The sequence below is a fragment of the Triturus cristatus genome, chromosome 3_2, assembly GCF_964204655.1.
Source record: "Triturus cristatus chromosome 3_2, aTriCri1.1, whole genome shotgun sequence".
NCBI classification, from domain to species: Eukaryota; Metazoa; Chordata; class Amphibia; order Caudata; family Salamandridae; genus Triturus; species Triturus cristatus.
This window is the reverse complement of record NC_140584.1, coordinates 396,449,945-396,475,387: the sequence shown is the minus strand read 5'-3', so window position 1 is coordinate 396,475,387 and position 25,443 is coordinate 396,449,945.

Sequence of the window (25,443 nt, the reverse complement as noted above, 5' to 3'; positions counted from 1 at the left end):
GCTCAGGATCTGGGCGCAACCGAGGCCCGAAGCAACAGCAGAGTGTGAAGACTGCACAAGAGGTGGAGGACATGAACAGTCAGTGCCAGAAGATGCACATTACGGAGCAGGAGGAAGACGAAAAGGTCTTTGTAGTATCAAACATATGGGGCGTCAACACCAGTAGGAGGCCACTGCCCGTATGTCAGATATGGATTGGGGACAATAGCGTAAAGGCCTTGATCGACACAGGTGCGTCTGTGAACATCCTTGATGCAGATCAGTACAAAGCACTGGTGCCCAAGCCATTCCTGCTACCCACGAAGGCCAAGACATTCCCCTATGGTGGGGACGTGCCGATACCTCTTCAAGAAGTGATAGAGGTGGAAGTCAGGCACGGGAATCAGTTGAAACTCACCCGGTTTCATGTCACCTGTGATCGGGCAGGATCAATCTTGGGTTGTCACTCGGCGGAAGACCTGGGACTCGTAATGTTTGCAAAGCATATACACCAATCACAAGCAGGGGTAATCCTGTATGAATTCCCAGATCTGTTTCGGGGTTTGGGGTGCCTCAAAGGGGTTAAAGTACAACACCACATTGATAACACCATCAAGCCCGTGGCCCTGCAGCATAGGAGAGTACCATTCCACCTGCGTCCCCTCGAAGAGGCTGAGTTGGAGAGGCTAGAAAAGGACGGAGTAATCGAGAAAGTGTCCGGGCCCACCCCGTGGGTGTCGCCGCTGGTGATCGTGCCAAAGCCCAAGCAACCATGTGGACATGAGACTACCCAATAAAGCGATTCAGAGGGAAAGGCACATCACGCCCACCATAGACGAAATCGTGGCTGATATCAACAGTGCCCAGTGGTTCTCGAAGGTGGACCTGAATTTGGAATACCATCAGCTGGTGTTGGCAGAGAAATGTCGATACATAACCACCTTCTCAACACATATGGGTCTACGACGATTCAAACGTCTCAGCTTTGGAGTATCATCAGCGGCAGAGGTGTTTCAAGAGGCAGTGAGAGAGGCCCTGTCACAGCTGGTGGGCATGTTAAATGTCAGTGATGACATTCTAATATTCTCCAAGTCTTTGGAACATCACCACACTCGACTCAGAGCTACATTGAGGAGGCTAGTGGAGCAAGGACTAAAGTTACATAAAGCCAAATGTGAATTCTAAGCGAATGAAGTTGAATTTTTTAGATACAAATTCTCTGCGAGGGGTCTGCAAGTAGATACAGCCAAGGTTGAGCCATCAGAGCGACAGCTATACCGCAGACCCAGTCGGAAGTTCGGAGTTTCTTGGGCATGGCCAATTACTGTGGCAGATTTATACCGCATCTTGCTACGCTTTTGGAACCGCTTAGAAACCTCACAAAGAAGGATGGGCGATGGCAGTGGTCCAGCGCAGAAGCCAAAGCGTTCAATGACATCAAGAAAGTGTTGCTGCAAGGAGCCACAGTGGCTTACTTCAAGCCGGGGCAGGCAACGGAGCTCGAGGTAGATGCCAGTCCAGTGGGACTGGGGGCGGTACTCCTTCAGAGAAATCAGCAGGAAGATTGGGTGTCTGTTGCTTACGCCAGTCGGGCACTGCCCACGGTGGAGACCAGGTACGCTCAGATTGAGCGGGAATCACTCACAATCCGCTGGGCATGTTAGCATTTCAACATTTACAACTTCACCGTGGTCACTGACCACATGCCCCTGTTGCCGTTGTTCGTGGGCACTGAGCAAAACGTGCATCCTCGGATCGAACGATGGGCAGTCCAATTTCAACACTACAAGTTCGATGTGGTCTACCGTCCAGGGGTTAACAACCCAGGCAACTACTTGTCAAGGCATCCATTGGCCATTGGCCCCGGGACTCGGGGGAAGTTGACGAAGGCACTGAGTCATTTGTGAAACAAATTGTAGAAGACGCCTGCCCGCCAGTGCTTTCGGTGGAGGAAATCCATTGAGCTACCAAGGAGGACGGGTGTTTGCAAGCAGTAAAACAAATGCTACACGACCATCAGTGGAAGCTGTTCCTTCAAGGGTCCAGAGGTTTGACAGAGGAAAAGAGAGAGTACCGGCAGGGGCTGTGGAGATGTCGGGAAGAGCTAAGCGAAAGATGTGAGGGAGTCATCCTCAGAGGTGCGAAAATGGTGATTCCTCCCAAGCTGTGGAAAAGGCCATCAAGGAGTCAAGAAGACTAAAGCAAGACTGACAGCAAAGGTCTGGTTCCCAGAGATGGACTGCATGGTAGAGGAAAAGGTCAGAGGATCCCACGCGTGTCTGATAACGGGAGCCGAAGCCCCCACAACACCAGTTATCACTGAAGCACCCAGCATGACACCCTGGGCCAACGTAAGTCTGGATTTTGGCAGCTTCGCGGACGGGAGACATACTGTGGTTATGGTGGACAGTCATTACACGTTTCCTGTGGTGGAGATGGTAGCCTCAACAGCATTTGTGAATATCAAACCAGTACTAGAGAAAACATTTGCACCCCTCGGGATGCCGGCAGAAAGATACGAACTGACAATGGGCCTCCATTCCAAGGGCAAGAGTTCCGAGAATACCTGACCCTGGACAACATCTGACACCCCTAAATAACCCTGCAGTGGCCCCAGGCCAATGGGGATGTTGAAAGGTTTAGGAGGACTTTCAACAAAGCACTGAGAATTGGAGTGGATCAGGCTGAAGAACTAGAAGGGTGTTTACACCGGTTTCTGCTAGCATATTGCCAGACTCCACACTGCCCCACCCGGTGCACACCCAGTGACCTCCTGATGAAGTGAGCAGTCAGAATTGTGATTCCCACCAGTGAAAAATGGTTGTCAGCCATCTTGGATCCGGTGCGCACTCAAGCGACAAGACAACGCACCAACAACAAAGCCAGCCAGAGAAGGAGATCCAGGCCAACAGTAATCAGCAAGGGAGATTACGTTGCTATCAAGGACAGACATCCGGGGTCCAAGTTTTGAACACCGTTTGAACAAGAGCTGTGGGAGGTGGTGCAAGTGAAAGGGTCCATGATCACAGTGAGATGAGGCTCTCACCAGTTGGTGTGAAACGCATCATGGTTCAAGAATGCTACCGTACCAGAAACTGCTCTGACAGCGGAAGAGAGCGGAGAAACAGAGGGGTTCAGGAGCCCGCAGAGCATGACAACTCTGGAGCGTTCTGAGCCAGAATATAGTGAGGAGAGTGGTGAAGACCAAGAAACCCTGATGCAGGGGGTGACCAGGGGGACCCGAAGTGGACCAGAAGTGAGCCCTAAGCCCCGAGGAGGACACGGTCACCAGCTACGGAGTAACCCTCAACCCAGCATCCTACTGAAAGACTTTGTGTGCCAATCCGCAAACGAACTGTGAGCAGCTGTCTGGACACTGCACTGTTTTGTTATGTTAGTTTATTGCGTTAGTTAGTTGTTTTAGTTTCTTGCTTTGTCCGCTCATTGGTTAGATGGGATGTAGTGAGCCACACGGCCCCTACTCTACTTTGTTGCAGACAACTCCCTGGGCCGGGCATGGAACAGGGAGTATAAATACACGTGACGTCAGGGCACGTGACTGGCGGCACAGAGAAGCAGCAAAGTGGTTGTCTCCTTTATTCACTGCCTTACTATGTTGTAGGCCCCTTGCCCCAAATTGGTCCCTATATCCCCGCTAGCCCCCACCCAACCAAAGGACCCCAGTGTACTGTGATACCAGATTACAGAAAGGATGTTTAACATTTTTGTTTAGTGACATGCATGCTTTCAATTATTTGATTTAGAAAGGAATCTAAATGTCTGGGATACTTCATTGTAATAAAGCTCTTGCAGTGATTTACCATTTCCCCTTTCTAGAGAGTTACTTATGCATGTCATGGTTGTCTCTTTCTCCAATGCATACTCACATCTTACGGTTGGTGTGCTGCTACAACCGATTAATTCACTGACAGTGTTCTCTCATGTTATGCAGGGAATGAGATCTCTGGTAAAAAAAAAAAACGAATTGGCCCACCCATTGTGAACCTCGCATTAGCTTTTACTGCTTAGTTTCTTGTTCTCACAACGGTTAGTTATTTGCTGTCAGGTTTCTGTTGCTCTACTAACTTTTAGTTCTTAATTTCTCTCCATCACCATGACTTGGAGATATTTTTTACATAGCTGCACAGACACTTCAGAGATTTCCATTACATGATGTATAATTAAAGATTTACTTTCTCCTGGGAGAATTTTCCATCAGGAGGTTCCACTCCTGTGTGCACAGAATGACAAATTCAAATTTCCCAATTATAAAATGCACTGTTGATTGTTCAAAAAGAATCTTATTTGCATTAAACTCCATCTTTCACTAAAACTTTGTTCGTAAAAACCTTTTCACTCTCTGTCTTGCGAAGAACCGGAATAACCCACTTCCTGGGTCTCGGCGGCGGGGGAACCGCCCAAGTCTTCCATACCCTCCATACGTAGTAAAAGGAGACACAGGAGTCTTCGTCTGCAGGAGGAACCCACATTTATTCAAATAGCCCGGGCTATGGAACAGAGTCCCAAGCTAGTCAGAGACAAAACCCAGGAGGCTGCTGCTTTACTCCACAGCTTACAAGCCTTTTATACTTTTTCATTCCAGTCTTTTGGTTGTTAGTCCATTGTTCAATCAGAGCAGTGTTTGCAGTTGATAACCAGATCCAGACGATGTTTGTAGATGGTGACCTGGTCAAGGCTTGGTACACAAATCATTGTTCACTCAGTGTGATCAAAGCTGGTCTTTCAGGTCATTGTTCACTCAGCTTGATCAAAGCCCGGTCTTTCAGGTCATTGTTTAATCACCCTGATCAAGGTCCAGCAGACAGACCATTGTCCAGATAACCTGATCACGGTGTCAAGGATGTTTACCAGGCTGGGAGCAGGAGATGGAAAACAAATCATTTACCCAGGGCTAGGGTGTCTCATGGCTTTCTGTTGAACTGCAAAGAACAGGGGGGTTGGGTGTGCGACAGTTCCTGGGCAGAAATGCAGGCTGCATGATGGTTTTTGTCGTGTCAGTTAGAATTTTCCCAGGCATCAGCAGAAACAACCAGGTGGGTCATGTGGAAGTGTTTGGCACGAGATGGCAATGAAAAAAACAATGGAGTCTCAGTACAAATTATGCCGATCAGAAATACACTTTTCCTCAGACCCTCCTTTTGCTATTGAGTGGCAAATATTTTAAGAATGTCAATATTCATAAGGCCATCTGTTTCTTGTTGGAGCATCATCATCATATTGGTGTTGTGAATGTTAGAGGGTGGAGGTTTGATGGTCTGGACACACATTGTACAGAGCACTGGCAAGCACTGAAAGCACAAACAGCAGGAGACCAGGACAGCTACTCCCAAGGCAAGGAAGATGAGGACCCTCCACCCCCACTGGGAAAGGAGGCCCCAGATCCAGCCTGTGAGGGACCAGTTATTTTCATCCAGATGAATTTCAGAAGAAAGGCGATGCAGACGTTGGATGGCATAGTATACTGTAGGTGCGTTGCCTGGAATGTACACACGGCAGCTGGAGCCGATCAATTTACACACACCACCACGATCAGCAAGGATGACGTCAAGGACCATGCGGTTTTGGAGCGTTATAAGGCGGTCCGCCTGTAGCTCTGCAGTGATATTGGAGAGGGCTCCAGCTGTTACTGTGATGGTGGCCTCAAGGACCCTGGTCAGTACTCGTATAGCCCGACTGTTCACAAAGGGGCCCCAGAATGGAAGGAAACCTTTAAAGAAGTCCCCGGCTTCCTGGCCTGCTGTATCCTCGGCTGATATGATGCCCCTACGTGAGCGGCACAGAGCGCCCTTCATCAACAGGTGGTAACCTCCATGGGTAGAATATGTTGGTGGAAGGAGGAAGGCCAAATAGCAAGCACCAGACCAGTTACGGGGGAGCCAAGTGTAGGCGGCTGTGCCACAGATGAAATAGGTGTTGGGGGATGCCACCAGCTTTGGAGGAGATGTAGAGTTTAAAGTTTTAGTGATATCACAAGTACTAGTACCAACTTTCTTAGTTCCTAGGACATGGATACAGACATGGCCCTGCACTTTTATGACATTCAGAGTGTTTAGTTCATCAGGCAGTGTCCTTCTGGTGCGGAATCTAGAAAATGTTCGTCTAGTGGTTGAGTTGAATACTACGATCTCACCGAGTTCATCTGGTGGAAGTAGCAATGTGGATGAGCTGGTCGGGCAAAAAGGAGCATTGGCATTGCCAGGTCTGTTCCGCCAGAAGTCATCCTGAAATGTCCCAAGGACAGAATTGGCAGTACCATTGACAGTGTAGGCCTCCTGCATCAACATCCACCATGCAAGACAAGACCCGGAGATGGAAAAGGGGTAAGGAAAGAATGGGACAGGGTGTATCATGGAATGCGGCATCAGTCCACAAACCCAGCAGTTGGAAGTGTTCATGATCAGCTGATGGTGATGCAACATTTGGATGAAGGTGTTATTGAAGAATTCTGCACGGCGTGGTAATTTGGGGGCTGGTAGCGTATAATACTGGTGCTCTGCAGGAGTCGGTGTAGGAGTTGGTGAGGTAACAGGACGGTAGATTAGTAACAGCCAACCAAGGATAGACAGGATGAAGGAGACAAACAGCGTCACCACGGTGGCCATGAAGCATTTACTATGTCGGAGACAGACATATTGTTTCTGGATTCGGGTGTTTTGGACGGCAGCCATTGTGCTAAGCCAGGGACCTCTAGTGGCTGTCTGTGATTGGTGGTTGCTTCACTGGGCGCAGGTGCCAAGGGCCCTATGGCGTACCTTAGTCTGATACACCAGCACTACTCTCAGCCAGGGAAGATCACAGCCCTACAGCCTATAGGCACTTGGCGAAGTCAAGGGCAAGCCTTCCCTCGGGGGCGCAAGTTATATCGGTTGGAAGTAGGGACAGTATGGTCGGGAAAAAATTGTTCTTGGTGTTGAGCAGAGTTAAGGGAGGGTTCCACCCTTCCTTTCAGTATGCTGTCACTCTTTGCTTCCGTAGATGTGGAATGCAGTCTGGCATCGCTGAATGGGACAAACGTCGGGACTGTTTCTGTTTCTGAGTCTCCTTGTCCTTCCCTCACCCACTGATCATAGGGGAGGGGCACATGCAAGTGCTTGCAGTGAGACAAATGCACCCAATTCTTCCGACCTTCTAATTTCACGGCAGTGCGGGTGGCCAGCAACACCTGACGGGGCTGTGTCCAGCAGGGCTCGAGGCTCTTGGTCCGTTGAAAATTTCTCACTAAGACCCAATAACCAGGTTGGATGACGTGTCCTGGGCCCTCGCTTTTGTCAGGTATGGCCTCATGCACCTAGTGATAAAGAGTATGAAAGGTATTAGTTAGACTGTACAGATAATCAGTTAATACAGGGTATTCAACATCAGACAGTTTCTTAGGCTGTGGGACACCCCATACATTGACAGGCCTCCCAAACACAATCTCATGGGGGGATAGCTCTATCCTGGTGTGGGCCGTTGTTCTGGAAGACAGTAGGGTCAAGGGCAGAGCATCAACCCAAGGGACACCCGTCTCGGCTACTATTTTGGCCATTTTAGTTTTTAGGATGCCATTGTACACCTCCACTAGACCTGCTGACTGGGGGTGGTTAGCTGCATGAAATTTTTGTTTTATACCCAATGCTGTACAGATATATTCCATAATCTGAGCCGTAAAGTGTGTCCCGTTGTCACTCCAGACCAAGCGGGTCAAACTGAATCGTGGGAGGTACTCTTTTAATAGCACTTTGGCAGTAGTGATAGCGGTGCAGTCTTTGACGGGGTAGGCCTCCACCCATCGGCTGAAGGTACAGACCACCACCAGGACATATTTCAAATTGTTACATCTGTCCATCTGGATGTAATCCATTTGGAGGACTTCAAAAGGGAAGGTAGGAGGAGAGAATCCTTCCTTAGGGGTAACTGTGCCTATTCACGAGTTATACATTAGGCAAATCATGCATGTTTTAACCAGCTTTTCAGCATATACTGGTATCTTAGAGTTGTACCATGTAGGTTCCAACAGTTTACATATCCCTTTTGCACTAATGTGAGCAGGACCATGGGCCATCGTAACTACTGGTAGCACATGACTGTCAGGTAACATCCATTGTCTTTCCATAGTCGTACGGACCCAGCAACCATCAATTCCCTCCTTTGCTAATTGCTCCTTCCACACCCTTAGTTCCTCAGGAGTAGTATGGTCAGCCAGGGCATTGCCTTTCCCAACATCATCTGTCACTTTCTTATGGGCTTTACATTTTATAATGGCCACCTTTCTGGCGAGTGTCAGTGGGCCCGATTCACAGAACTAACTTAAGACAAAATCCTAAACTTACTACCATTTTGGTATTCACAGAAGGCACTTACTCATTTTGGTATTCACAGAAGGCACTTACTCATTTCGGGATTCACAGAAGTTAGGAGTCCTAACTTTAGGACTCCTAAATGCCTTCTGTGAATACCGAAAGTCTTAAATTTAGGATTTTTCTCAGTTTAGTAGTAGTATAGTTAGGACTCCTAACTTTAGGACTCCTAAATGCCTTCTGTGAATACCGAAAGTCTTAAAATTAGGATTTTTCTCAGTTTAGTAGTAGTATAGTTAGGACTCCTAACTTTAGGACTCCTAAATGCCTTCTGTGAATACCGAAAGTCTTAAAATTAGGATTTTTCTCAATTTAGTAGTCCTAAGTTTAGATTTAGGACTACTAAATTGAGAAAAATCCTAATTTTATGACTTTCGGTATTCACAGAAGGCATTTAGGAGCCCTAAAGTTAGGAGTCCTAACTATACTACTACTAAACTGAGAAAAATCCTAATTTTAAGACTTTCGGTATTCACAGAAGGCATTTAGGAGTCCTAAAGTTAGGACTCCTAACTTCTGTGAATACCGAAATGAGTAAGTGCCTTCTGTGAATACCAAAATGAGTAAGTGCCTTCTGTGAATACCAAAATGGTAGTAAGTTTAGGATTTTGTCTTAAGTTAGTTCTGTGAATCGGGCCCAGGGAGTCTAACTATCGGTGAATTAGGGGGCCATGTTGAATCTTGATCCCATGGGAAGTAAAGAAATTCCTTTCTTTCCATAACCTCCTGAAATTGTGGGCCACCCCGAAGGAATATTGGCTGTCAGTATAAATATTCACTGTCATCCCTTTGCTTAACTCACAGGCTCTAGTGAGGGCCACTAATTCTGCTGCTTGAGAAGAGCACTGCAGAATCTGAGCTGTTTCTACTACTTGCCCTAATGTCATGAGGGCGTAGGCGGCTGAGGTGTTACCATATGGCCCTCTGAGACATGATTGGTCCACATACAGTGTACCTTCTGGTTCTGCTATCGGGATATCCTGTAAGTCAACCCGTCCCTTCGTCTCCTCCTCTGTCCTTAATATGCAGTCATGTGGGTCTAAGCGGGGATCCTGAGTATCCAGTGGGAGTAATGTGGCGGGGTTTAGTACAGTGCATCTTTTGATGTTAATGTGGCTGGCAAAGAGTGTCAGTTCATATCCCGCGAGTCGTGCGCTAGTGAGGTACTGTGTCTTGGTGTTATTAAGGAGGGTATCTACAGAATGGGGGACCATCAGAGTCAGGGGGGATTCATGATGATCCCCGCACTCTGACGGACCATGAGGGCGGCCGCAGCAGTCGCCCCTAGGCATCCTGGGAGAGCCCTTGCAACAGGATCTAAGGTGGCTGAAAAATAGGCACATGGCCGATGGTGACCACCGAACATCTGGGTCAAGACAGCGCATACACAGCTGTCTGTCTCATGTACAAAAAGAAAAAATGATTTGCTATAATCAGGAGTACCGAGGATTGGAGCAGTACACAGAGCCCTCTTTAAATCTTGCAAGGCCTGCACATGCTCTCTAGTCCATGGAAAGGAACTGTCTGATATGTCTTTAGTGGTGAGGGCAAGAAGAGGTTTGACCATGGCTGAAAAGTTGGAAATCCACTGTCTACAGTATGTTGTTAGGCCTATGAAGGCTCACACCTGCTTTTGTGTTCGTGGGGCCATCATAGCATTTATAATGGCTATACGATCAGCGGTGAGCTGCCTTCCCTCCTTCGAGAGGAGATTACCTAAATAGGTCACCTTCTCTTGACAAAACTGAATCTTTTTCAAAGAGACTTTGTGCTTATGGAGGGCAAGGTGGCGTAACAAACAGAGAGTAGCTTCTTTACATGCTGGGGCAGAATTTGCAGCAATGAGGAGGTCATCTACATATTGTAATAGTGTGAAATTATCAGGGAGTTCCAAGGAATCTAGTTGACTTTTTAGGGCTTGACTATAGATACTGGGGCTCTCGGTGAAACTTTGAGGGGCGCGGCAGAATCTAAAGCTCCGCCCACCAAGGGAGAAACCAAAAAAATGTCTGCTCTCAGGATGTAAAGGAATGCTGAAAAAAGCATTCTTCAGGCCTATGATAGAAAAGTGCGTGGCATCAGAAGGGACCATCGTTAAGAGGGCTGTAATATCGGGGCCAACAGGATATTGGGAGATTGTTATTTTGTTAAGGGCTCTTAGGTCAATTACGAATCTGTATATTTTAGAGGAGAGAGCATCTCCATTGGTCTTTTTAAGAACAGGAATAATGGTACTGTTATAGATATTGCCACGTGTTTCCTCCACTACGCCCTTGTCCATCAATTCAGATATTATTGTCAAAAGGGCCATTTCTCCTTCCGCGGGTAGTCGATACTGCCGGAGGCGGGGGAGAAGTGCCCCTGGCTGGATGCGTACCATATGAGGGGATATGTTGAGACACCCTACATCAGTGTCTGATGATGCCCAGAGGGAGGAAGGTAAAGACTGCAACTCAGGCGGGAGGGGACCGGACAGGTACATATAGGAAGCTGCGGTGGGAAAAATTGTTAGGGATACACCTTGGGGACTACATGATATGGTCGCATACAGAGCTTTGAGTAAATCCATGCCTAACAAGTTTTCACTGCAACCTGTAGTAAGGACCAAGGGAGCGTCAACATGTGCAGGGCCAATATCGAGAGGGAGGGGTTCAGAGACAGGGCTGGTCACAGGTGTTCCTGCAAAACCCCCGGAGACATTCATATTCCCAGAAAGGGGTGCCTCTGGGACTGACAGATGTGCAATAGAAGACCTGGTGGCCCCAGTATCCAAAAGAAAATTCTGATCGTTCCCCACAACTGACATTTGATTTGAACATATGGGCCCCTTTGATCCACTCTAGTAATACCCCTTTCCTGGCTGTCCTATGCTTGGTAGGACCCTGTCTCATCAACTTCGTCATAATCATCATTGTAATAAGTGCGTGTGGCTTCGTACCCATCAAACCTATTGGCCGGGCGCTGCCGGACGGGAGCATCATCCCTGTGCCTGCGTTCTTTATCCTGTGGATGGGGTGGGCCATGGTCCCTAGTCGGCCTCCCCTCCCTGGGAGCGCGAGGCCAAGTCTTCCCTGTTCGGATGTTTTCAGCTAACACGGGACACTCATCTATCCAATGGCCGTACCCCTTACAATAAGCACACTGATCTGTTTGGAGGGCTCTCGTACATTGAGGGCTGGAGGGGGTAGACTGGCGAGCCCTCGGAGGGAGTTAGGGTTGGGGTCTGAAATTCCCGCGGGCATCGGGACCTCAGGGAGGGTAAGCCTGCTGCAGAAGTGCCTTAGTCTTAAGATCCCTAACTTTCTTACTTTCCTTGTCTCTATCTTCGTTCTCCCTATTCTCGTGATATTGTGCCATAGCCAAGATACCAGTCATAGTTTGGGCAGACCACGTACTTTCAACTTTCTTAAGCCTGGCGGAGATCTCAGGAAGCAAGTTGCTGACAAACTTATTGACAAACACTGGGCCAGAGCCTGGGGTCCGGGGATCCAAATCACTATGTCCCTTGTATTCTGTCTCGAAACGGGTAAAGAAGTCAGCCACATTCTCATCTTTTCGCTGCCAACAGGCGTTTATTTTATCCCAGTTAATGACAGTTTCCGGCAAAAGTGTTTTCATAAACGTCATTATTTTACCGGGCAAAGTCAGGATGGCAGCTTCTGGTTTAGTCCCTCCTACCCTTGCTTCTTCCATAGCCTCTAGGTCAGCCCATTTACCTCCCAATGCCACTTCATGGTCAGTATGTTGAATCCTGTCCCAAATTTCAGTGGGGACAACCGTACCAAAATGTAAATCTATATCCTCAAGAACGAGAGTACCTGCAGATATAATCTGACCTAATTCTCTGTAAAAGGCAGCCGGATTCTTCCGGGGATCTGGCAATTGTCTTTTTAACTGCATTAGTTCTGACCTTTTCCAAGGAACATGAACACAAAGCCTGCGTCAGTGTGCCTCAACAGCCCCTCGGCCATTATTTTGGGCATCGGTAAGTGCGTTAACAAAGACAGGGGTCGCCTCTCTCATTGGCATAGCTGTTACTAGAAGGGTGTTGGGAAAAGCGGTCATATCACGGTAAGCCATTAAAGCAGACATAGCGCCAAACATCCCCTCTCCCTGAACATCGCCTCTTTTTATTTGTGACCTAAGGTCCATTAATCTGATGGGTATCTGCATAAGCACATTCTCAAATCTTTGCATGACCAGGGTACACAAGTATTCAGCCCAGGTGGTCTGTTCCATAATCGTCCACTGGGAAAAGGTGGACCATATTTCTTTAAAGGTACAAATATTCCCGTTATTTATCCAACATTCACACTGTTGCTTCTGCAGGTCATTTTCTCGAAGGGATGAAAAGCTGACTGCAGAGCGCAAGGAGGCCAGTCGGGGGGAATTCAACAATTTATATAAATCCTGCTTAACTGTAGACCACGAGGAAGTAGGGAAAGGGCGGGTAGGGGTAAAGCCGCAGGGGTTGGGTGGATGGGGACTTATTGTCATTCCCACAGCGAGGACAGGGTTAGCGTGCGTGGTCAGTGCCATAGGAAAAATAGGGAGAATCTGTGTGACAGGGAGAACAGTAGGAGGGGCAGTGGGGGCAGGAGTGGGCTGTGGCGGGGGGACATGCGGGGTGTGAGGCGTCAGGGCAGGATACATTGGGGCATATGCAGGCGGGCTTTCTAGCATGGTATCAAGTAAGGAATCACCTTCTTCTCCACCTTCCATATGGCCCTTTCCTTTCTCCTCACGAGCCGGATAACATTTTTGTACCCGGGCCCCATGCTCCCTATCGGCTATTTCTACCGATTTTGTCATTTAATTTTGTCAATTTTACATACGTTCCTGTTTTCTTTCTTGAGCCTTCTGCTTTCTAGCTCTCTGCTCTATCTCTTTCCTCCAAAATTGGACAGATTCAAACATAGACAAGCACGTTTTTCTTTTCATTAATTGTTCCCCTAAGTTGGCGAGAACTTGGGAATTAAAGGAGCCATAGAGTGGCCACTGTAATTCCGCGTTACTTTGTTTCGTATATTTTACCCAGAATGAGGAAAACATTATGGCAGAAGGACCATGTTTAACATACATTGTATGGCCAGGGGTCCTTCTGGAGGAAGCGGACAAGCCGCCTCCAGCTGGGAGTCCTGCGTACACATACAACAACATAATTTCTTGAACTTACTACTGACTGGCATGCTTGTAAACAGATAACAGACACCAGCGGGTTTTAAAAACTCACCTCGCTTGCTTGGCTTTTGCAAAAGTCAACAACAGCAGAATCATACAGAACAGACACCAGCGGGTTTTTTTAAAAATTCACCTCACTTGCTTGGCTTTTGCAAAAGTCAATAACAGCTTGGCTTTTGCAAAATTCAATAACAGAATCATACAGACTTGGTGGGTGATCAGTCCACCCTTACCTTACAGGGGTAGTTCTCTTCTACAGACGTAGGGCTGTGTCATGCTACAGAAATTATTTGCTAGGGGACTCCAGCGAGAACGCGGTCATGTGGCCCAGACCGGGGGGGAGGAACAATGGGGCGAGTCGTTCGGCTTACCGGATTGCAAGAATCCCTCGGGTAGGGCGCCTCCATCGGAGTCCCTCCGTGGACCTCCTCACATCCACCGGGCCTGACCTTCGTGCTTGTGGAGTCCCTGTTCGGGCGCCATTTGAAGAACTGGAAAAACCCACTTACTGGGCCTCGGTGGCGGGGGAACCGCCCAAGTCTTCCATACCCTCCATACGTAGTAAAAGGAGACACAGGAGCCTTCGTCTGCAGGAGGAACCCAGATTTATTCAAATAGCCCGGGCTATGGAACAGAGTCCCAAGCTAGTCAGAGACAAAACCCAGGAGGCTGCTGCTTTACTCCACAGCTTACAAGCCTTTTATACTTTTTCATTCCAGTCTTTTGGTTGTTAGTCCATTGTTCAATCAGGGCAGTGTTTGCAGTTGATAACCAGATCCAGACGATGTTTGCAGATGGTGACCTGGTCAAGGCTTGGTACACAAATCATTGTTCACTCAGTGTGATCAAAACTGATCTTTCAAGTCATTGTTTAATCACCCTGATCAAGGCTCAGCAGACAGACCATTGTCCAGATAACCTGATCACGGTGTCAAGGATGTTTACCAGGCTGGGAGCAGGAGATGGAAAACAAATCATTTACACAGGGCTTGAGTGTCTCATGGCTTTCTGTTGAACTGCAAAGAACAAGGGGGTTGGGTGTGCAACAGTTCCTGGGCAGAAATGCAGGCTGCAAGATGTTTTTTGTCATGTCAGTTAGAATTTTCCCAGGCATCAGCAGAAACGACCAGGTGGGTCGTGTGGAAGTGTTTGACATGAGATGACAATGAAAAAAACAATGGAGTCTCGGTACAAATTATGCCGATCAGAAGAACACTTTTCCTCACTTGGAAATTAGCTGTTGTCATGTGACAATTGCACTGCCTGCTCACTGATTTTCAGGGGATCCTGTTTTCGTGACTCCCATGATTCCCAGAGCGCCGGCCAAACATTCATGTGCACTTAGGAGGGTGCCACCACTCCTTCCCACTGCGCAGCCTAGCCCCGCCCCATAAAACTGCCCCAGCACAGAATTTTTTTTTTATATAACATCTTGTTATTATCATTTTATTTTTATTTTTTTCAGTGCTCTAAGGCAGTGGGGTGACGCCCCTCCACCTTGGCAGAGGAGTCGCCCCCTGCCCACAGGCCACCTTCACAGAACTCTATTGGCTTCCAGGAGGAACTAAAGTTAAATGTAGAGTCTTACACACTACCCATAATGCACACTGGGGAAAAAGGTTCAGAATATCTTCAGAAACTGACACCTTGGTGTGCCAACAAGAGACTTAGGGCCAGACATATGTACAATGGGTCACAAAAAACTGATCGCAATTTGTGACTGTATTTTTGCATCCAATGTGGTAATTTGAAAAGCAACCTATATGCTTATAGGAATGTTTACAAATTAACGATTCATAGTGGGCTTTTAAATAAAGCATTTTTTTTCTTTAAATCATCCTGGTTTCCTTAATTGAAAAATGGATGCATTTGCACACAAAAATAAAATGTGTAATTTTCATTTTTTAATAGTAATTACTGGTCCATTAAACTTTTGTCTACTCTTAAAAAATATTTTTTTTAAGATTCCCAAATTCACAAAGGGGACCCCTTCCCATTTGCTAAAGGCTCACCACCTCCTTCGAGGAGGTAGTAAAATAATAATGTTTTGCAACCGGAATTTGATCATAAAACATTAATACATACCATCCCAATTCGGTGTTTGGAAGGGACACCCTAAACATGCCACTTCCAAATAGTTTCCTATAGTGTGATTTTCTAAAATGGACGGTCGTGGGCGGATGCAGGCGGTAGTGGGTGGCCATGGTCTGAGGGCTGCTTCTCGAGTAGATTTGCCGCCTCGTGAGTAGAACAACTCAAATGGCTATCTGCTCTTGTGTACCGCATGGTTCAGTATGCACTGATTTTTCAGCACTGCTTTTGTTACTGATGCTAAATTGCAGCATGAGCAGTGCGATGTGCATATTTTTCGCTCATTGGCGTAACTCCTTGGAATCTCGAGGAGTTTTTATGTAAATCCGTGGAATTCCGCAAAGTTAAACATAAGCTCAGGTTGACGGTGATGGAGCACGGGCAGACTACAGGGACACAGTTAGGCCCGCTGAACAAGAGTACGGCAGGTGCTGGATGCGGAGTGATGTGAAGTCTGGCGTAAAAGATGCAAAGCTCAGTCGAGGCAATGCATTGATTCTGCGGAGCTGTGAGGCTTCGATGCAAGAACCTGCGTCATTGTCGAGGCTGCCATCGATGAGGGATTTGAAATGCAAGGGTCTGCAGCAGAACCCTTGCAGCAGAGGCGATGCATTGGTTTTGCTCGGGGTTACTCCGCGGGTCAAAGGAGATGCATCGGTTCTGCTGAATCCACAGAGGGTCTGGCAGAGCACATTCAGGCCCACTTCCAAGAGCCCCGGACTGATGTGGCACCACTTGGCAAGGTAGGAATCACAGATGACAGAGTCCAGGTTCTGGGTTCAAGGTTGTTGGAACCTTCTGTCCCTAAATTGTTGTTTAAAACTGCACACACACAGGCTTCACTGGCAGGTCTGAGACATGTTTAAAGGGCTACTTATGTGTGTGGCACATTCAGTGCTGCAGGCCCACTAGTAGTATTTAAATTACAGGCCCTGGGTACATGTAGTGCCACTTTACTAGAGACGTACATGCAAATTAAATATGGCAATTGGGGGCAAGCCAATGTTATGTTTTAAGGAGTGAGAACATGCACTTTAGCACTGGTTAGCAGTGGTACGGTGCACAGAGTTCTAAGGCTAGCAAAAACGAGATAAGTAAAAATAAGAAGAGGAAGGCAAAAAATATGGGGAAAGACCACTAGAAGTCTGACAGGTCTAGAAGGTTGGTTTGACTTTAGCATTGTAACAGATGTGACTGGGTGACAGCATCCCAGAAAAGCTTTTCCTGGATGTCCAACAGCGTTCCTTTAATGCAAAGCAGCTTCTTTATTTTTCACTTTGAACCAGTTTTATCAATTCAAAAATTCAGCCTACAAACCTTTTGTAATGAATCTTGGGTGTCTATACACAATGGAACACAACCCAGTCAACGAAGGCTATCTTGCCTTGGTAAAGCATGGCCAATTGACTAAAAAGGGTTTAAGCTGGAATTCCCCTAGTCGATTACGCACAATAAAAGTGGCGGCGCACGGGGAAGAAATGTAATTGACTTCACATCACTTGTCATCTCAATGCAATTGTTAGGACTGTGGCATTTCCAAACATCCACAGCTTTGGAGCGCGTGCAGGAGTTTGAAATGAATTTTACGTCAAGCACCATGAGGGAAAACTGAGGAAGCAGGGTGCCATTTAAAAACCAATGAGAACGGTAGAAGCACATCTGCAGGCAGGGCAGGAATGTCCAAATCCAATCCGCTGTGCCTGGCGGTGCACTCGGCATTCACTCCATGCGCTGCTCCTACAAAGTCTTTGTTTACCCTACTCATATTGAGAGGATTTTCTCATTTCACCCAACAGCAGGAACTGCACAGCTCATCCTCAGATAAACTTTGATGTAAATTCCTCAGCAGAGCCTGAACACAGAGATTAAACTCAAGCCCATAACACTAAAACGTGGACCCATGGGGCTTCCCAGTGGGCTCTTTTATCCGTGATATGCACCGCAGACCTCTCAAATGGCGGACGAGGGGACATGTCCAATTCCAGAGGGCACTTCAGGTAAAATAGCTTAACTCCATGGCAACGCCAGCTCCACCAGAGTCCGGAAATATGAGCAAGAGGCACCCTGCTCTCCGAGAAGTAAAAAGGAATTATGCTAAGAGGGTCGTGTGCCATGCTGCGGGTTTTAAGGGAACAGCGCATCATGCGTAATCGCCTGTGCTGGAGAGCGCGCGCATATTCGTGGATAACGTCAGTTGGCAAACAAGGTAACGTGCAGAACGGATTGGACACAAATAGGTCTTGTTCCCCGCGATGATTACCATTATCTTCTTTCAACATGTTGATAAAGTGTTATCGCTAAATTACTCGCAGCCTTTCTACGGGAGGTAAATCATGCTAGTGCTGCGGAATCCATTATTGTCTGTCAAATCACTCGCCTAATGGAAAACGACTGTCAGCTCCATTACAGTTTGGTGGTGTCGCTTTGTCTGTTATGTACACTATAACTCCTGGTAATGGGATCAGACTGAGCCAGCAGGCTGGGCCCGGTAGAAACAGCGCAGCTGCAGCGCAGGCCGCGATGCCAAACAGGGCCTGAGAATTCCACTGCGCATGTGCGTACTGATGCACGTCATACTAGAGCAGAGGTCTTCAGACATTTTTGCACTGAGACTCCCCTAAGTAAAATGTTTTGAAGTCACAAACCACTCTCAACCTTTACAACGAAGATTGGGGGAGTGGCAGTGCATTAAATGAAAAGAAAAAAAATAGCGCAGGTATTCACCAAGGACCAAGCCAAGTGCTAGGGGACGGGCCAGGGGGGTGGCTTGGGGGTGGATCTAAAGGCAAATATTTGGTAGGGTCCAGATTTTCTTGGTGGCATAATAGAGACAATTTTTGTTATCTTTAGAGCATGCTTGTTGCTCTTGCATGTACCAAAGGATACCTTACATTTGAGCAGATTGCCTCTGCACAAATGGTACAAAGAGAATATTGAATTTTGATACTATATACAACTATGACTAATGTGGTCAGTTTGATTTTTTTTTAATGAATAATTAAATATGAAAATATTTCAATTCTGAAAATGTGAGACTAAAATATACATTAGTAAGGTCTTGAAGGGGTAGTATTTTTTGAAATGTCAATCAATCCCATCCTGCCCTTTTTACAGGTGGACACTTGCATCCTTTTTCTTTCTGAAATCTTCACAGTATCTCAGTCTTTACTCTGCACTTCTGCATCCTTTCTTCACCTCCGATTCACTGTGCTCATTCACACCCACAAACATTCTCAGTCTCTCTCTACACACCTGTAAACACAGTATTATCTTTAGTCAATATTTTATCATCTGCCTACCTCCTATGCACTCTTACCTTTATAATCATAATTAAAATTGGCAAATATTGAACTATTGCTCTGTGCACTTTGCTGAGAGGCCAAGGATTGAATGTGCACCTTTGTATCCCACTGGCAGGCAGAATGAGAAGCTCACACTGCTTTCTTCCTAAAGTCCAGAGCTATTAAATGTTACCCCACCACCAGGGCTTTAAGTGGGCCGGGTCTCACCGGGTCTGAGCACCGGCATTTTTTTTATGGGGGCCTCGAAACGGGTCTCTATGGGCTCTGTTTTGTGCCCTTGTGTGTTTTTATTTCTGGACTGCAGTGGCAGCAGGCACGTCGATGTGCGCGTGGTGAGCGTTGTGGAGGAAGGGAAATCCTTTAAAGAGAGTCATTTTCTCTATGAATTTCCCTTCTCTTTTTGAAACTCAGGAGCAGCAACATTGTCGTGGTGTCACCAGGGCTTTAAGCAGCAGTTTTTTCAATATTATATACAAGCCATAGTTGCTGCTTATTTATCCTATGCAACTAGCAACCATTGACAAAGCAAATAGTCCTGACTTGTAGGTATGATGTGACTTGTATCATATATCTGGACGCAATGACAGAAACAGCAAAAATACAAGTCGGGCGGCACACTGTGCTAAACACAGATTTTTAGCTGAAGTGTTTTTAAGCCATGCCCTTAATTACATTAACCACGCCCCTTTGAGAGACACCCCACTTTTTTCATCCCACTTAAAGCCCTGCCCACCACGAACATTAATGCACACCCTCAACTCAACGGGGAGAGGAGTTGGCCTAACGGCTAGGGCGCTCGACCTTGGACCTGGGAAATTGGGTTCGAGTCTCGTTAATGACGCTGAACATCCTGTGATTCTGTGACCTAAACACAGCATTGATGGGAATGGGTGGGGATAGTCCTATAAGGAATTCACATAAATAGGGCATGTACACCTTAATAAACAATGCTTCAAAAAAATTGCATGTTACAGAGGGAGTATTTGTCTAAGACGCAGAGCTATTCCGGCTACTTTTTATTATAAGGCTAAGAGGTACCATGAATGGACACCATACAGGAGATGCAGCAGACATTACTATGTTGTGGGGTAAAATGGGATATTGGGAGTGGGCACTTTATCATATGTGTCCCTTCTTGGCATCCCTTAGACACCTTTGGTCGCCTGTACTAAAGAGACCGGTGCCACAGAACACTCACACTTTATCCAAAGTATCCCAACCTCCGCACAGCACAACTTGGCACACTCCTGCTCAAGAATCCACTGCCAATCAAGTTGGTAAGACTGACAGTTCTCAATTCAAAGTCCACAAGTATATTTTAATGCCAAGTAATAACAAATAATTCACATCATTTCTAATTTCGGCATCTTCAAAGAAAGGAAATAATGCACATAAAATCACACAGGTCCACAGAGCAGGGCTGACTTAAGGCATGAGCAAACTGGAGCAAGGCCCAGAGTGGCTTACTTCAGATAGGTGCACTGGGCTGCCCTATCAAACTGATTTTTTAACTATTTTTGGAGATGCCCAAGTACTGTGCCTCACATGGTTTCCACAAACACACAGTACATGCTCGCCACTGTGGGAATTCAAATCTGAGATCAGAGTCCCCAGTCACTTTCACTTTTTCTTACTGGTTTCGACCCATAGGCAGTGCTCTTTACTATTCTTAATGTATGTTTAAGATTTACACCCACCTGGATGAGATAACTTTTCATCTCTTTTTAGAACGTGGAGGTTCAGCAAATAGTGCATGTTCAGCAGATTCTAACAATGTGCGTGCTGTGCCATGTTAAACAGACAACTGAGGAGTTACTCTAAACATGCGCAGAGTCCACACTTCCTGAGTTTTCCACAGGATTCAGCAAGTCCGCTCTCTACTTAACCAACAGCACCTGTTTTTGTGTTACTCCATGGGTCTGTGACAAAGGAATGCCTTTCCATTCGCTAAAACAAAAATGAGTTACTTTATACCACTTTCACTAAATTCTTTACATAAAACAGGATTATATAAAATTCTTAGCACTGATTTAAAATGTATATCTAGTTTATCGACCTTGGAAGGATTAACTGCTGAAACATCATCCCCAGGATTCAAATGTGAGACCTGCACATCACACACTGATCTCGGCAGAAACTGCTGACTTTCCTAGGGTGAACGTCCTATTGCACCAGGCAGAATATGACCATTCTCTTCATTTCACTATACCACGAAGAGAAAAAAAAAGTCACCTGATCTCACTGCACCAGGGAGAATCAGTGCCAGTGTCCTGATCTCACCAGGAGAATGTGAGCGACCCCTAATTTCACTCCACAAGAAAGAAAGGAACCAGCCCCATGTGTCAGCACCAAGGCTGCCACATGGCCATTTTTTGCTGCACTTTTAGATGCAGACCTTTAAAAAAATTGGAAAAACTGGAGAAAACGGATATTTTTTCCCTGCAGAGACAAAAGCAAACTAGATGAAGAAATCAGTTAAAACACCGTTCAGGACTGTCTAAAATATTTCAGAATGATTAAAAAAACAAACTGAGAGAAAATTGTCATGTAATAAAACAGTCTCGACAATTTTACAAGAATTGCTTTTCACCTCCAAGCTCTTGGCTGTTCCAGGATAAGAAGAGGGAAGGACAAACATGCCAGGGTTTGCTGTCTAACAAAGGCGACCGCCGTAGTCAGCTTCTGTTCCCTTCATTAAGTTTCTTACATTATCCCTTTTTCCCTTTATACACCTGCACCTCACTTCTAGTTTGAGGCAAAGGCTGTCGCTACCAAGCGGTGGCCCTCTGCAGAGAACATGAGGGCCTCCTCGACAGTTCTATTCAGTATTCTTCCCTGGGTGCTGAATGGAAATTGCCATTCCTCTCTTTTCTTGGGACATGGGCGCTAAGCTACCAGGTTCAGTTGACAAAGAAGGAAGGAAAAGCCATAGAGGCTTCTGCTTCACTGCAGCGTCGCGGGTGACGCCACGTCACATTGAAAGCAGTGGCTGCTCCGTGAAAAATTGTCATTATAGAGTGCGGGTGCACACTCATGTGACCGTTCTTCTCAAGGCCAGACAGGCCCATGTGAGTACCGGTACTCTCATCAGGCCTGGAGAGGTTCTGGTACTCACAAGGCAAAACATTAAAAGTGCTGTAAACAGCACCGGTGAGTACCGGCCCATTTAAAGCACTAGGAGGGGCATGGCTGATTGCAGCAGAAAGGATTACAGATAACTTGAGGAGTGCTTTTCTGTATCTCATAATCCAAACTAAATGCAAGACCTATAAAAGAGCAAATGCATCAAAGTAAAACAGAATCAGCCAAAATCTCTTTTCCCCATAATCGTGGTGCTGTTATCCCGGTACACTTCTGGGTCCAATGCAACTGCGGATACTGCACTAATGATGGCTGCAGCCCTGAGAAGCAGGCTTTCTCATCTTCTTCTTTCACCACTTCCACACCATGCTAGACCTTCACTTGAATATTGAAGCCGGCTATTTGTCCCTTTACGAAAAGAAATGAGCCACCACATTTTGCTCCCCCCACCCCCAATTTTGCAGAAAGGGCGCCCACTGCCATAATGCTGGCAAGGAACATGAACTGCCATGCCCCTCTTTTAAGGTAAGACATTCAGAATTGTGATGCAATGAGCCCTTTAGACCCCTGCACCTAGTCCTTCATTTGTATAGGAATGAGTGCAGGTGCCCAATACTCTGCTCAGAAGCCCACAGCTCGTGCACTTGAATGTTGGTGTGCTGCAAACCAGGGCTGCACAGTCTTAAATCTGCTTTATGCCTTTTTACTTCCTACCATACACTCAAATACTCCCTGGCCCTTTATCTTAGTTTTTCATGTTACTGGTTTCTCCTTTTGTGGAGGTCATTCTCTTCCTCCATCTTTCCACTTTGCTTATTTTTACCTCTCTTGGCTTGGCCAGTGTCTGGTGATGCAAAACAAAGTACCAGTCCCCAGAAATGAGTGCTGGTTGCTCCCACCGGCAATCACCTCTCTAATTAAGCACTGTCTGCGCCCATGGCAGTAGGTATAAAGGACCCTACACTTTTTTTTACTCTGGATCTGCTGTATGTAAAGGGAGACAGCCTGGAACCGTGCAGGTGGGCTTTCAGGCTATCTTCATTTGGAATTAAATGCAGAGGCATTTGCGCCCCCGGAGAAATACAGCTACGGACCTCCAGGAGGGACCTCCCTCACCGTTTGAAGACCTCTTTTCTTGAGCCATCAAACTTATGAGAATGTCACCAACATAATTTGGGGGTTGCCCAGAGCTACAACATAAACTTCTAAACAACTCTCTTTGCCACAAGTAGCTCATAATATTTGTCAGGACAGCGATAGTTCACTTATGATTGCCTACATTATATTTAAAATATAATTCGATAACATTAATGGTTTGCCTTTCACTGTTGCTTAAAAAGCAAATGTTGTACACTGCTGTGGGGGGGGGGGGGTTATAGGCACAGAGCTATGCAGTACACAGGCATGCACTTGCAGTTACTAACTTCAATGGTTGGCATGTTGTATTCATGTACAGGTGGGTCCCGGCACAGTCGGCTTAGGCAGTGAAGGAAATGAAAGCTTCAGCCCAGCAGTGTACATACCACATACTGCCAATGACTGCCAGTCCGCAAGTGCTGGGCCGGCCTTGCAGCAGGGACATTATCAGTGCCACTGGTGCATGACCATTACCTTTGCCAGCCTGAGAGTTGGGCCTGCGGTGGGGTGATGGTGTGTGTCCTTTACAGTGTCTGCTGCTGCACTCAGCTCTGGAGGTCTCAGCGGCCACTGGAAAGCAGCTCTTGGTTATGCCAGGTCCACAGGAAAAATGCAAATGTGTAGCTGCTGCTTTTTCGCATAAATATAGATTTGTTGCGTTTGCCACACAATGCTTCATCTGCTGCATAATCTGCAAATTTTACCAAAAAATATATATTGCTAGCTCAAATGGTTCAAAAGTTACTAAAAAAGCCCAATCCTATATTTGGGTGTAAAACTATCACTAATGAAGTGCATCGACTGCCCCGACAGTGTTACCAAGTGTAACAATGAAAAAATAATGAAGTAATTATATCACAAAATGTGCCTCATTACGCCACATTATTTGTCTTTTTGTGCCATATAATTTACTCAACCCTGCCACATAATTCCAGTGGCCCTGCTTAATCCGCAGGCTTGTCATGGGGTGGGACAGATTGTAGGGACGGGGTTGGGCAGGCATTAAAGACACTCACGACAGCACATTGTACAGTTTTGACAATATTTTACCTTTTGTTTACATTTTGCCCTGAAACCTAGGGTAGAACGTGATCACTGCTCTAAATAAAACGTCATTCAGGCAACCTATAAATTAGGGTTCGATATGGGGAAAGTATTTGTATCGTGAATAGGCCAACTAAAGAAACCATAATAATGTTATCTGTGCAAGCTGCCCTCTATGGTATACCCATCAAAATTCTGCCATATCTAAGAACTGTTTAGAGCATATCTTATGATTATGGGTACTCAGTGTCTTAAACTCAAAAGTTTTGATGGATAGATTGGACATACAGGGTTTTTAACTCATGACCTGAAAATCAGAGCAAAAATTAATCGTGACTGTAAGACCTGGCCTGTCCAGCGGGTTTATCCCCAGACCTTTTGCTTTTTAGCCTTCTATTTCTGACCTGCTTTTGTTGGTTTTCTGACTCTGGGCACTTTACCACTGCTGGTCAGTGCTAAAGTGGATACTCTATCCCTTTAGATTGTTATGATGGGTTGGCGTTTCCATGATTGGTTATTTTATTTACTACTAAGACCCTAGTACAGTGCACACTGTGTGCCCAGGGCCTGTAAATCAAATGCTGCTAGTGGGCCTGCAGCACTGATTGTGCAACCCACACAAGCATCCTTTCAAAGGTAACAGAGTGTTTGTGCGCAGTTTGGTACTGACATGTTGACCTGGCAAGTGCAATCACTGGCCAGGCCCTAACCATCCCCTTTCTTACACATAAGACACCCCTAAGGTAGGCCCAAGGTAGCCCCATGGACAGGGTGTAGTTTATTTGAAAGGTAGGACTTGTACTGAAGTGTGTGACATGTACTGATAGAGAAATACAGTGTATTTCGTTTTTCACTATTGAAAGGTTCTCTGTCCCGTAGGATAGAATGGGAGTTTATTTATAACATCTTATAAATATAAATTCCCATTGGGACAAGATAGAAAGATGGAATTTAGTATGCCTAAACTCAGAATATAAAAATGCATCTTTTAGTAAAGATGATTTTTATATTGAGTGTTTGAAAATACCACTTTTAGAATGTGGGTATTTTCTTGCTTAGCCATCCTATGTGCCTTTAGTAGGTTTGTCTATTGACTATCTGGCTTTTGAATGACAGGGGCTGGGGATGTGCATTCTCTCAGATGACTACTAGGGGGAGGGTCGATGTATCTCCTGCCTTTCCTGGATCAGTCAGGGCTGGGCTGAATAGACCTGAGCAGAATTTAGAGTAGGGGAAGGAGATTTCTTCCAAACCTGAAAGGGCTTGGT